Genomic DNA, 12149 nt, shown 5'->3' with positions numbered 1-12149 from the left:
CACCAGCCTACACGATCTAAATTGACCCAGTTAATGATTTACATGATACAACATTTACCAGAATCTTTCCTCTGAGGTACCTGGAATTATAGATTTCCAGCATATTCCAAATTAAATAACAGAGGTTTGTGCCCAAATTCAACCGAAAAACATTTCCAGCAACCTTTGGTATCTACTGGGTCGCAGAGATCAGAGGTTTGTTTACCAGTGTATGATTTTGGGAAGCCACTGAGGGGTTTCACTCTTGTTATTGCACTCGCAGGTTCTACTGGCTGCCGTTGTCAGTTAAAGGTATTTCAAAGAGAAATAATAACAGATTTTTAGAATAATATTTCTGAAATATCAGCAAGAAGAGTGGCTGAAAGAACTACAATATGCGTTTGAGAGTTTGAAATCATTCAAAATACTATTTGTCTGCAGAGTATTGTAAATGAAGTGGACATTAAAGAGCGCCAGTAGCATCCTAAGTCAATACACATGAAGGACAAACATACAGGAGCAGTAATGTTCATGCACAGCTAGGTAAGTCAATATACTGTTTTATTTTAGGCAAAGGTTAAAATACAGGAAACTTTAAGAGCAATCCGCTATTAACAATGTGTGCTAAGGTTAGCATAACAAACCGGCAAGCTAGCATGTGAGTCAGTCACACTTTGGCAGGCACAAATGAAATGCCGACTCCAACGAAAAGGTTGGAAGAAGAACTCAAATGTAATGTGTTTGAAGCATAGACTGTAGATAAATACTGGACGTAGTGACCATGACGTCACCCGTTGGTTTGTGGCCTGCCCATTGGAAGCATCAAATTCGGTGTTGTCATCTTTCTTTTCATATGTTGCCGTCTTGTTTTCGGATACTAGGAGCAGACCATATTTGGACTATGGAGGATTCACGTTCCCGTTAACTGTAGCATTAACTGGGATGTTAGTTTTGGCTACTTTACTTACCTGAAAAGTGAACAGCGACTCCTCGGAGTGTCTTTTAGTCCAGCCAAACGCTGAAAAAGATATTTTTAAAAAAACAAAATGTTCTCATGTCATTAATTGAAAATACAGTGTGAAAGGGTCAAAGTTCTGAGATGAAACCGGATGAAAACACGGACAACGACAAACAACTTCATGGCTTTTTAAAGTCCACAGTGCCGTGGATATGCATTGCTTTTCTTCTCTCATGATGACGGCTCGCCTTGTTGGCCAACTGTCAATCAAACGTAGCCATGCCCCATGTCATATGATTCATTATCATCTATTGTATGCTATTGTCCTCTAAATTGGACCATTATTTACACTATCAACATCATATTGTCTTGAAGAAGATTTTTTGATGTCAGGAGATTTTTTTCCAAGGTAATTAATCAAGTGACAAGTTCACTCATTTTATATTGAGATAGATAGGACCCAAATAATTATGCAACCTTTGTAAGCGCCCCCTGTTGGAGTTTTTGGTAGAATGCAGCTTAAGGCTACTGCTCAGACCCGAAGGTTGCCGCCTGGAAGGCCCTTATATTCAGTACAATAAAAAAGTGTGTGAAACTGAAATTCAAATGAATCTTGTGGTTACCATGAGTTTGTTGTGCAACAAGTGGAGACTCCAGGAAGTTACTGCACCGGCCGAGAAATAGTTACATCAAGTACCTTCCTGTAATACCACAACTTGTCATTATTACACACAGTTATAACATGAGGTATCACTGGTTGATAAGTAAGTTTTAGTGGTGCTGGTTGATTCTTTTAACTTAAGAAAAAGCCTGGCTGTCTACTCCCAGTCGTTTCGCTAAGCTATTTGTCTCAAGCTTCTATCTTCATACTACCAAAAGAATGGTATCAATCTTATGACCTACTTCTCAGCAAGAAATCAAATGAGCTTATTTCCCAAAAATGTAAAATTATTCATTTATGGTAAATTCTCTTTGCAGTACATGTACAGCTCGTGTATAAGTGGCAGTTTGCATGATAAAATGCCATTTCTTTCATACTAGTGATGATGTGTGATGCTATCAGAGGAAACATATAGTATCTTGGGAACATGCCAAGTGACCTGTTGTGCATTTATCTTAATCTCATCCATTTGAATTATACAGGAAACGCTGCAGCTTTTTGAAGGTCTTCGTGTTTGATACCATCTGTAGTATCTCAAATGTTGTGTACATTCCAACTCTACTCATCCCAAAAGACTTTACCCTTTTCCACCATGTGGGGGGAAGGGAACAGTAACTAAATCTGTGCTGCCAGAGCCTGGCAGTTTGTCCCACCCATTCCAACCCAGAAACCCCAGGTTCGATCAAGGCCATATGTTGTGATATTTCTTGCAAATGTCACACATGCCTCTGTTTAGTAAGCATCGTGATCTTCGAGCCTGATTCACATGTTGCACATCTAAAAGTCAATTCAATGTGCATTATTTGTGACAAATTACCTCAAACCCAACCCATACTCATACTCCAAGCACATTTTAAAAAAAAAAAATGCTATTATTTATTTGCAAATACTTGATGATCAGCACCTGCTCTCCATGTTCACAAAGCTTTTCTCTCATGATCAGCCCCTTCAGCTGTCACTTTATATTGTGTGCTTGCTGTTGATTGTTGACGTGGATGATGTGACGGTGATAAGTGCGTGCATGAGCGCATGGAGTTTGAGTAAATACATTCGGGAGATAGACGTGTGGGCGAGACAAAGACAGGACGACGTTGTGTGTGATGGTGTTTTGTGTAGGTGACGATCCCCCGGGTATTTCCCGAGAGCGAGGTCTTTATTCCATGCTGCACAAACACAGCCAGCGCTCCACAGGGGAAAGCACCAGTCAGTCAGTTCCAGGGCTTAAAGCGAAGTCTTCCCCTCCCCCCATCACAACGATGATCCTCACATACACACACATGGACATAGGGATGCATGCAAGCCACACATATGCTCAAAGGCATATAGGAGAATGCTTCCACACACACACACATGCACAGGGTTGGCCTCTTTCTCCTTCACACACTCAATTGTCCTCAGTGCCCTCCCTCTGTTTATTCATGGCGACCCCAGTGCTGATACCATCTCATTCTATCTCAATTACATCAGCCAACTCCCCATCCTCCTCGGCAAGAACTGTTTTTCTTCTTCCCTTACGCCTGCACTTGTACCCTCTGTCAGTTTCCTCTACCAGTATTTGGAGTTATATAATAATAGGCTCCATATCTAGATAAATACAGAATAAAAATAAATATATACTGTGTGATAGGCCCCTGTGTCAATAGGCTTCAGCCATGAGGTTGAAGGTTTAAACAAACAAAAACAATAAAACAATGCGGATTGTAGACAAACAAGAGTACAACAACATGCTCCATGGGAAATGATTGGGGGGTTGCATTCAATTGCATCACTGCCTTTGGTTACTCCAAATAATAAGCCGTCCTGGTCACACATTACAAACTCAAAGATTTGCAAAGCGTAGCATGATGTAATTCGACAAACATCAGACAATATACAACAATGCCCGTGAATGTGATTTATCTCTCATGCTCTCGTGTTCATGGTTATGTGCTCCTGTAATTACATGTTTCCCGCTTTTCTCCGCTATAGAAATCATTTCTAAAGCTTGGAAACAATCCTAAATGTTCCTTACCTGCTGAGGTATGTCATTCTCTGTGGCAGTAGGGCCATAAAGTGAGGGATTGTGGTCTCAGTGTGCCATAAATCACTTTTACAGATTTGATTTTTAAGTCCCCATTGCAGCTAAGGGCTTACTCTCACATTGTCTTTTCCACTCACATTTATAAGACACAGGTGTCTTGCTGCTGCAAACAATATTGTCACATCATCCAAAGTGTTGTATTGCTAACCCTTCTGTGTAGTATTTCATCACAATTCCAGTGTGAAGTCTCAGACAAATAGCTTGATGATCCAGATTGTTCACATCCCTGCAGCCTTTTATGATGATTCCCTTGCTACTTTCCTTGCTCTCTGGTCAAGTGCTCCCATTGTATTTCTCACACGGCACTATATTTAATCAAGTAGCTTTTGAAAATAACCTCTAAAGGATCTTCTCTAAATGTATTATAGTGAAATTAACTGTGATAATGATTAAAGCGGGCTGTGCTGTGAAGTGTATTACCCCCTGTGCTGCTTTTGATGCACAAATGATTCGTATAATGTTTACTGAGTGGGGTATTTTGGCAAATTGACTGTGATTGCACATAATAAATAGTTGCACTTAATGTTCACAATGACAGTGGTCACATTTTGTTTGTTTGCTATTTTGTCTGGACAATTATGTTGAGTTTTTACCGGTTTCCTGAATGTGTTGGTTAACTGCAACCTATCCGTTGCAAAATATGAACACACACAGACACACACAAAGGAAAATTGAAAGTCAGCCATTGAACTTCTGCAATGTAGTGGCCGTCCACTTCCTGTGATAGACAATAACAGGAAGTGGTTAACAAGGTCTCCGACAGGCATCCCCAGTAGTGGAATGCCTGGAAGAAGAAAAAACCCAAAAACATGGCTGTTTCAAACTGTTAGAGTCACAACTACAGGACACTACAAAACTTATTTTAGTTCACAAAAAGCAGGATACAAACTGTGAACAGCAGGAAATGGTGAGGTCTCACTTTTGGCTAGAGGCCATTGCTGTAACCGACCAGTGTACAAGCACAACATGAGGGGTGTGACTGTTTTAGGTATTAAACATGTAGTAATAAAAAGCCTCAAAATCAGTTTAACTATATCCTTGTAAATCTGTATTCACCCTTGAGAGATTTTCTAAGCATGCACACAAATAAATACTAAACAGTGTAAACTGAAGCAGATGTTATTAATATAAATCTGGCCTTCTGGATTCATTTTTATTATGGGATGGGATTTTAGTTTATTGCTGCAAATGAACAACAGATCCTTTCAAGATATTTTCCGGGGAGCTCCAGCGCAATTAAGTTTGATCTAAATCATTAATGTCAGAGGATGAGTGTAGAAATAAGACTAAGGGTCTACAGTCTAAAGCGGCCTAAGTGCTAATGTTGGCATGCTAACAGTGACAATATGCTGATGTTTAGCAGGTATAATGTTTACAGTGCCACCATTTAAGGTTGTGGTAATTTGCTAACATTTGCTTACGGGCACTTAGATACAATTAAATCTCATAGGAATTACATTATTTTTGTTGGTATTTATATCATAAACCATAGACTGTATAAACAGAGTGGACATAACCACCATAGCATCACCAGTTGGTTTGATGATTACTGTGTTTAAGCCTTGAGTTTTGAATTCTGGCTGCTGCCATCTTTCTTTCTTTGGAGACAGAAATAACTTAATTTTGGATTACAAGGTTGAGCTGGCAGATACCAGTTAGCACTAACACTAGTTAGCTAGCTAGCTTGGTTAGCAAGGTGCATCCGTAATTTATGTCAACTGTGGGACATGTGTCAACTAATTGGGATGCAAATTTTGGCTGGGTGGAAAAAAAGGCTTTAAACAATACTTACCTACTAGATAAAATTAACAGCTGACTCCTAAGAGTGTCTTTTAGTGCAACTGAACACTGAACAAGACATTTTTAGGTAACCGAAATGGTTACAGTTAGCTTTCATGAACTGAAAAGGGTCAAAGTTGTAAGACGAAAACCTGCACAACACCCAAAAAAAAGATCATGCATATTTAAATGTGCACTGTTGCCACAGATATGCTTTTATTATACATCTATCCTACTTGTCAGGTCTGTGATAGTGATGTCTTGATCACAGGGTAGCTATGCCCTAAAGCATATCCTGATTTATCATCTATTTTAGTCTAAATAGGACTATAATTTACAAAATGAACATCATGCTGTATTGAAGAAGACTTGAAGTTTGATTTTTTTTAATTTTGCACAATAATAAGACAAAACAAAAGGATAAAGAGATAACAAAAAAGGAAGGTAGCAGCAAGAAACCCAAAAGGGCTTATGCAGGGCGTCTACCTTTATTAAAATTCACAAGTTAAATTAAAAACAAGTAATTATGAAATAGAAAAAAATATAAAAAATAATGACACACAAAAATGAAGCAAAATTATAATAAAATTAAAAGTAAAATAAAAAGTGTAGAAATGTGTGTGTGCGTGCATGCATGCCTGTATATGAGTGTGTCTGCTTGAAACCAGATTGAGCTTGAAAGAATTAGCAAAAATGTTAACTGTGATAATAAATCGAGAAAGAAGTTGGGTAATTTTTTAAAGATACATATACAATTGCAGTTCTTTGGAGTTGACCCCTGCTGGCCTTTATAAAGAATGCAAGTTTGAGGCATTTTTACATTGGCTTCACTTTGCAGCCCCGGATACTGCTGCTTGTAATACTGCCAATTTTTTCATTGGCAATAGCCTCAATAGACCATGATTCTTGATTGCTCTTTATTTCCTACTGCTATTTCTATCACGCATTTCATCTCTGTGTATAATCCACAGGTGAATGCAGCATCTAAGACATTTTCTTTTCAAAGATTGTCAAGAGGCAATCCAGGAAAAGCCTGAAATCTTCACCTGCAGTGGAAGCAGATGAAGTAGACTAAACCGTTGTCTGTTACCTTCCATGTCTAGTAAAGAACATCACAGCTGTCAACTGTGTCAGATTTAATTAAGCTTATTTAAGGTGTCTAAATCCTATATGTGATTTTAAAAGGTACCAGAGCAACTATATTATATGACATCCTTAATAAGCATTCATATGTGCAGCTACTGGTGAAGTGATGATACTTCTTTCTCTCTCTCAGTCTGTAATTAATGTTCTTCGGGGGATGTGTAAATATAGTTGCTCAGTCTTTTAGCCAATTACGCAGAACAAAGACGGCGGATGTCAGCAGAATCCTCAGCGCTCTGGGAGCTCCCAGCACAACCAGGACTGACCTTCAGGCTTTCACTTCTTTGCCGCTCCTTATCAGCAAGCATTACTTTGTTATTGTCATCCAGGCTCACTGCAGTCTTCCAAGGACAGTTTGGGGTATGAATCGTGCTCGAAACAAACTTTCATTTTAAAGTTTATCCAGCATAATTACCCTGCCAAACAAAGTCTAGGTTGCTAACCTATCACGTCGACTTATTTGCATGTCTTTCTCTTTCTGATGATCAGTAATTGTATGCTGGTGTTTTTTTTAATTCTGCAAGAATGATTCATGAATATTTGCTTTTCACAAACCATTATCACCCCATTCCATTCAGTGTGACTGCACCTTTTGTCACAATAAAAACCTTACCTGCTGTCGAAATGTGGTTGTATTTCACATATCTTATTCTCAATCAGGTTTGTATAAACAAGCAACCCATTACCATCCTGCAATTTGCATGTGTGTATTATATGAATCAGGATGAGCCTACTTAAGGGTGATGACCCTCAACTTCAGTTCCAAGACAACAATAAGGATGATAGTAGCTTCTGATCCTAAATGTACAATCATCTGTAAATTATGTAAATGAAAAAGCTGCTTTACAAAGCCATTTCTCTAATAGCCTTGCCTTGTCCATATAAAATAAGCTCTCACAGTAAATCTAACAAGGATGCCACATAGGTCAAGTGGCTGAACAAGAGGAGCAAGCTACCTGCTTGTTTCTCTGCTCTGTGTGCCTCCATGGGCTCCATTGTATCGAGAGTGCCTCCTCTGCTGCTCTCAGCTCAGCAGTGTGCAAAGGTGCGAGCTACTTCTCCACTATCCATCTGTAGCTTCAGTATGTCAAAAGTACTTGGGAGCTAACAAGCATGCACATGCAATGGTCCTGCTCGCCGATTTGTCTCTGATCTGGGGCTTTTGCCGGGGAACTCCAAAACCTATCGGCAAGTGAAAAGTCAGGACTAAAGTCGTGTAGTACGCACTAGGCATTAGGAAAACTGGTTGTCTTGAGTCTACTGTTTTGTTGAGGACGTTTCTATTTTTTTGATAAACCTTGTTGGCAAATCAGTGAACCTCTAGTACAGGGATGGACAACTTAAATGCTGGAGGGGGCCACAATTTTTCATCGACACTACCACAGGGCTACATATAGGACCATGCACTTAACCAGATATGATGAAACAGCAGTTTTAAATATGTTTACAGTGCAGTAACTTAACATATTTCATGCTCAAATGCATGTATAACAGTATAAATAGAAATGGTTTGAAGCAAATAAAAAATAACCACTTACTGTGATTTCTTCTTTATCAGCTCAAATGAATGTAGTTGTACTGAGGGCCACTTCAAGTGAGGGTGCGGGCCGTATGCGGCCCCCGCGCCTCCAGTTGCCCATCCCTGGTATAGTATAATGCTAGAACAGGAGGCAAATTAATCAGGCCAACTAAGGCTACATGCTCACTACATTTTTGCAATAAAATTTCCATCCACATGAGTGTTAGAAAACCATTTCTGTTTTTCTGTATCAACCAAGGTTATTATAGTTAACTAAAACTAACGAAATAACGAAAAAATAGAATTAAAAAAAAATTTTGTTAACTGAAATAAAAATAAAAACAAGAGTTTTAAAAAAAAAACGATCACTAACTGAAACTGTATTTTGTGGTTACAAAACTACATAAAACTAACTAAAATTATAGTGAAATTGTCCTTAGTTTTCGTCTTTGTCAACTTTTTTCATACGTTAACCTTTTTGTTTGATATGAAATCTATTTCATCTATCTGGTTTTATGACTTAATAAATGTTTTGGGGCTGAGAGGGATAAGACAAAGGAAATATAAATATTGCATACAACAAATATTCCATTACAAAAAACTAAAACTAACACTAAAAGTAATAAAAACGGAACTAAAACTAAGCATTTTCCAAAAAATAAAAACGAATTAAAACTAGCAAACACACTCTAAAAACAAATTAAAACTAACTGAATTTGAAAACTAAAAATCACAACAAAATTAAAACTAAAACTAATGAAAAATCCAAAACTATTATAACCTTGGTACCAACACACAGGAAGATGCATATGACATGAGCAATCACATACACTGCAGTGTTTCTGCTACATACAGGAGCATCTCAATAAATTAGAATATTATGGAAAAGTCCATTTCCAGTAGTTCAAGTCAAATAGCCCCAACCAAGTACTGAGTGCATTTAGATGGACATACTTTTCAGAAGCAAATATTTCCATATTAAACATACTTTTTAAAATTGGTCTTTTGTAATATTCAAATTTTTTGAGACACTGAATTTTAGGTTTCACTAAATGTAAGCAATATTATAATTAGAAGAAATTAAATAAATTAAGACATGAAATGTTTAATTGTGTGTAATGGATCTATATGTGTTATTCCCACTTTTTGAGTTAAATTACTGACATAAATAAACGTTTCTATGTCATTCTAATTTATTGAGATGTACCTACATGTTGCCGCTGCTACTTCAGAACTATGTGTAATGTCATGAAGTCACAATAAATGACAACATCTGCTGGTACAGATAACAAGGTCAGCAACGTCTATAACATCGTTATCCATTTTGAATTACCCTCCGGTAGTCAAGGCTAATTTAGTTTCTTTTCTTCTGGAAAAGGGTCATGTGATGGGGCATGACGAATCAGAGAAGGACACGTCATAACTGCTAACACCAAATCAGGAAGCAGACGTGGGTGTCTAATCAAATCTCTATAAGGAAAAAGAAGGAAAAAAATCTAGGTTTCCACCTGTCCGCACTAAAACACAGTCCCAGAGTTTCTAAACTAAATAGGGTCAGAGGCAATTTTGAAATCTCCGTTTTAGGGGGTTTTAGGGATTCTAAAAGTATGTGTGGATGCTATACGTTAACTGTTCAGAGGTTATGCATTTGGGCGGCTGTGGTTCAGCTGGTAGAGCAGGTTACCCACCAATCGGAGGGTTGGTGGGTCGATCCCTGACCATGGCAGCCTACATGTGGAAGTATCCTTGAGCAAGATACTGAACCCCAAACTGCTTCTGATGCTGCGTTCATCGGTGTGTGAATGAATTCCCAATGGTGGCAGGTGGCACCGTTTAGGGTAGCCTCTGCCACCAGTATGAATGTGTGTGTGAACGGATGAATGCGCGCAGTCTGTAGTGTAAAGCGCTTTGAGTGTATAAAAGCGATATATACGTGCAGGTACATTTACCACTTCAAAACAAAAATGTTTTAGTGTGAATGTTGCCTGGAAGAGTCAGGTTCTAACCAATGGAGGAGCATTAGGCAGACACTTTAACAGCCAGACGCAGGATATTTAGCCTTTTAGTTTTTTATTTACTGTACGTATTGGTAGCAGGTACATTTTAGTAATTAAAAAATTAGTACTCCAGTGTATTTAGATGTGTGTTATTACTTATGTGCATTTGTTTTTATATTCTATGCTATCACAGTCTACTAGTGTTAAAAGATAAGATAAACTTTATGGATTCCACATTGGGGAAATTTACTTATTAAAGCAGCTCAATTTTTTTCTTCTTCTCACAATAACAATGTGTATTTGCGTTGAACACAAGCATTATCTCTTATTCTCCAACAATGACATGCCTTCTTAGTCAATAATGTCACAATAATGACTCATGTTCTTTGAAGAAAATGTTCCTTTTTGTATCTCACGTACCATGATATATGAGCCACGCTAGAAAGCCATGGATTAGTTCCATCCAGGGCAGAGCCTCCATAAGAAAAGGACATTGTATGAAAAGGAAAAGGACACATGAACCCTCTTTACCCTTGTCACTACTTCACTCTGCATTGATCCATTTCCAATTTACCCTCATGACCAAAGACGATCTCACCACAATGACAAAGAGTCAATGAGCACTGGAATGGCTTCAATCCACGGGACTCATAAAGGAGTGCTGTGACCTGTGATGAGAAATCAGACGAGGCAGCCGGAGGTGTGGCTCATTGCCTACAGGATGTCTGAAAAATGGGTCACACGTGTGGGAGGACTGATCCTTATGTCGGAGTTACAGAAAACAAAAGGATTCATGCTAGGCCACAGTATACACAGGGGCCGTGACTCCCTCAGTGCTGATAGCATTGGGGGCAGGGAACATCGGTGGCCTTGTTTAATTAGATTTAGTCTTGGTTGCATCCAACCTAAGGGGGGGTGAATGTGCTGCGCAAACAAAGTGGACATTCATCAGTGTTGCCAATCACACCGGACGTGATTAAGTTACACACCCTGTGGCCGCAACGCTGGGGCTAGCGTTACACTGGTCGCTAAGGCAAACATCAGCACGCTGCACTCTTGGGCTCAAAGGTCAGAAGGTGTTGGACTCTGTTTTTACATGAATATCCAAAGAGGTCACATTAACATCTAAGTATTACACCCAGGGTAAATTAACATTTAAGTGTGACGAAAGGTGAAACCGAAGGAGCTCCGTAATGGCATACTGTTATTAGAGACATAAAACATTCTACAACCCATAGGCTGTGAAAAATGCATTAGTGCTGAGTTTCTAAGCAACTCACTTCTTCCACTCCATCAGCAGTTACAGAGAAAACATCACATGGATTGATTAACACTGAAAGGAAAGTTTCTGTATTCATGTTTCTTACAAAAAGAGCGATGTCTTTTATCTACAAAGATCTGTAGAGTGAATGAATGCTAAATTAAAATACTGAATATTTCATCACAGTATATAGAATATTCTCATCAAGACTAGTGCAGTGTCCATTGAAAATGGGCCAAATACTTGGCAGTCCAGCATTGCTGCTTGCAGGTTTCTGGAGAACTGCTCATACCAACAACTTCACACTTGAACTGTGCTCCCTCAGGTCCTGAGCAATACACCTGCCATAACATAGTTGTATCACACACTCAAGTTGAGGCTACTCAGATGAAATACAGTCTGGTCTATGGGGAAAAACTGCAGGGACGCCCCTTAAAATTAAGCAAGGTAGGCAACTGCCTCGGCCCCAACAGCTACAGATCTATTACGATATGAAAATATATGGAATTATGTTAATATTTTAACTGTGTCCAAAATAAGTTACAAAAGGCCTGCAATGAACTTTAAAAATGCATTACAACCACAGCTGCAACTAATGATTATTTTCATTATCGATTAATCTGTCGATTATTGAAAACGATTAATCGATTAGTTGTTTGGTCAATAAAATGTTCAAAAATATCAATCAGTGTTTCCCAAACTACAAGATGACGTCCTCAAATCTCTTGTTTTGTCCACAAACCAAAGACACATTCAATTTATTGTCATTAAG

The sequence above is a fragment of the Centropristis striata genome, chromosome 8 (genome assembly GCF_030273125.1).
Source record: "Centropristis striata isolate RG_2023a ecotype Rhode Island chromosome 8, C.striata_1.0, whole genome shotgun sequence".
Taxonomy (NCBI): domain Eukaryota; kingdom Metazoa; phylum Chordata; class Actinopteri; order Perciformes; family Serranidae; genus Centropristis; species Centropristis striata.
This window is presented reverse-complemented; position numbering follows the sequence as displayed.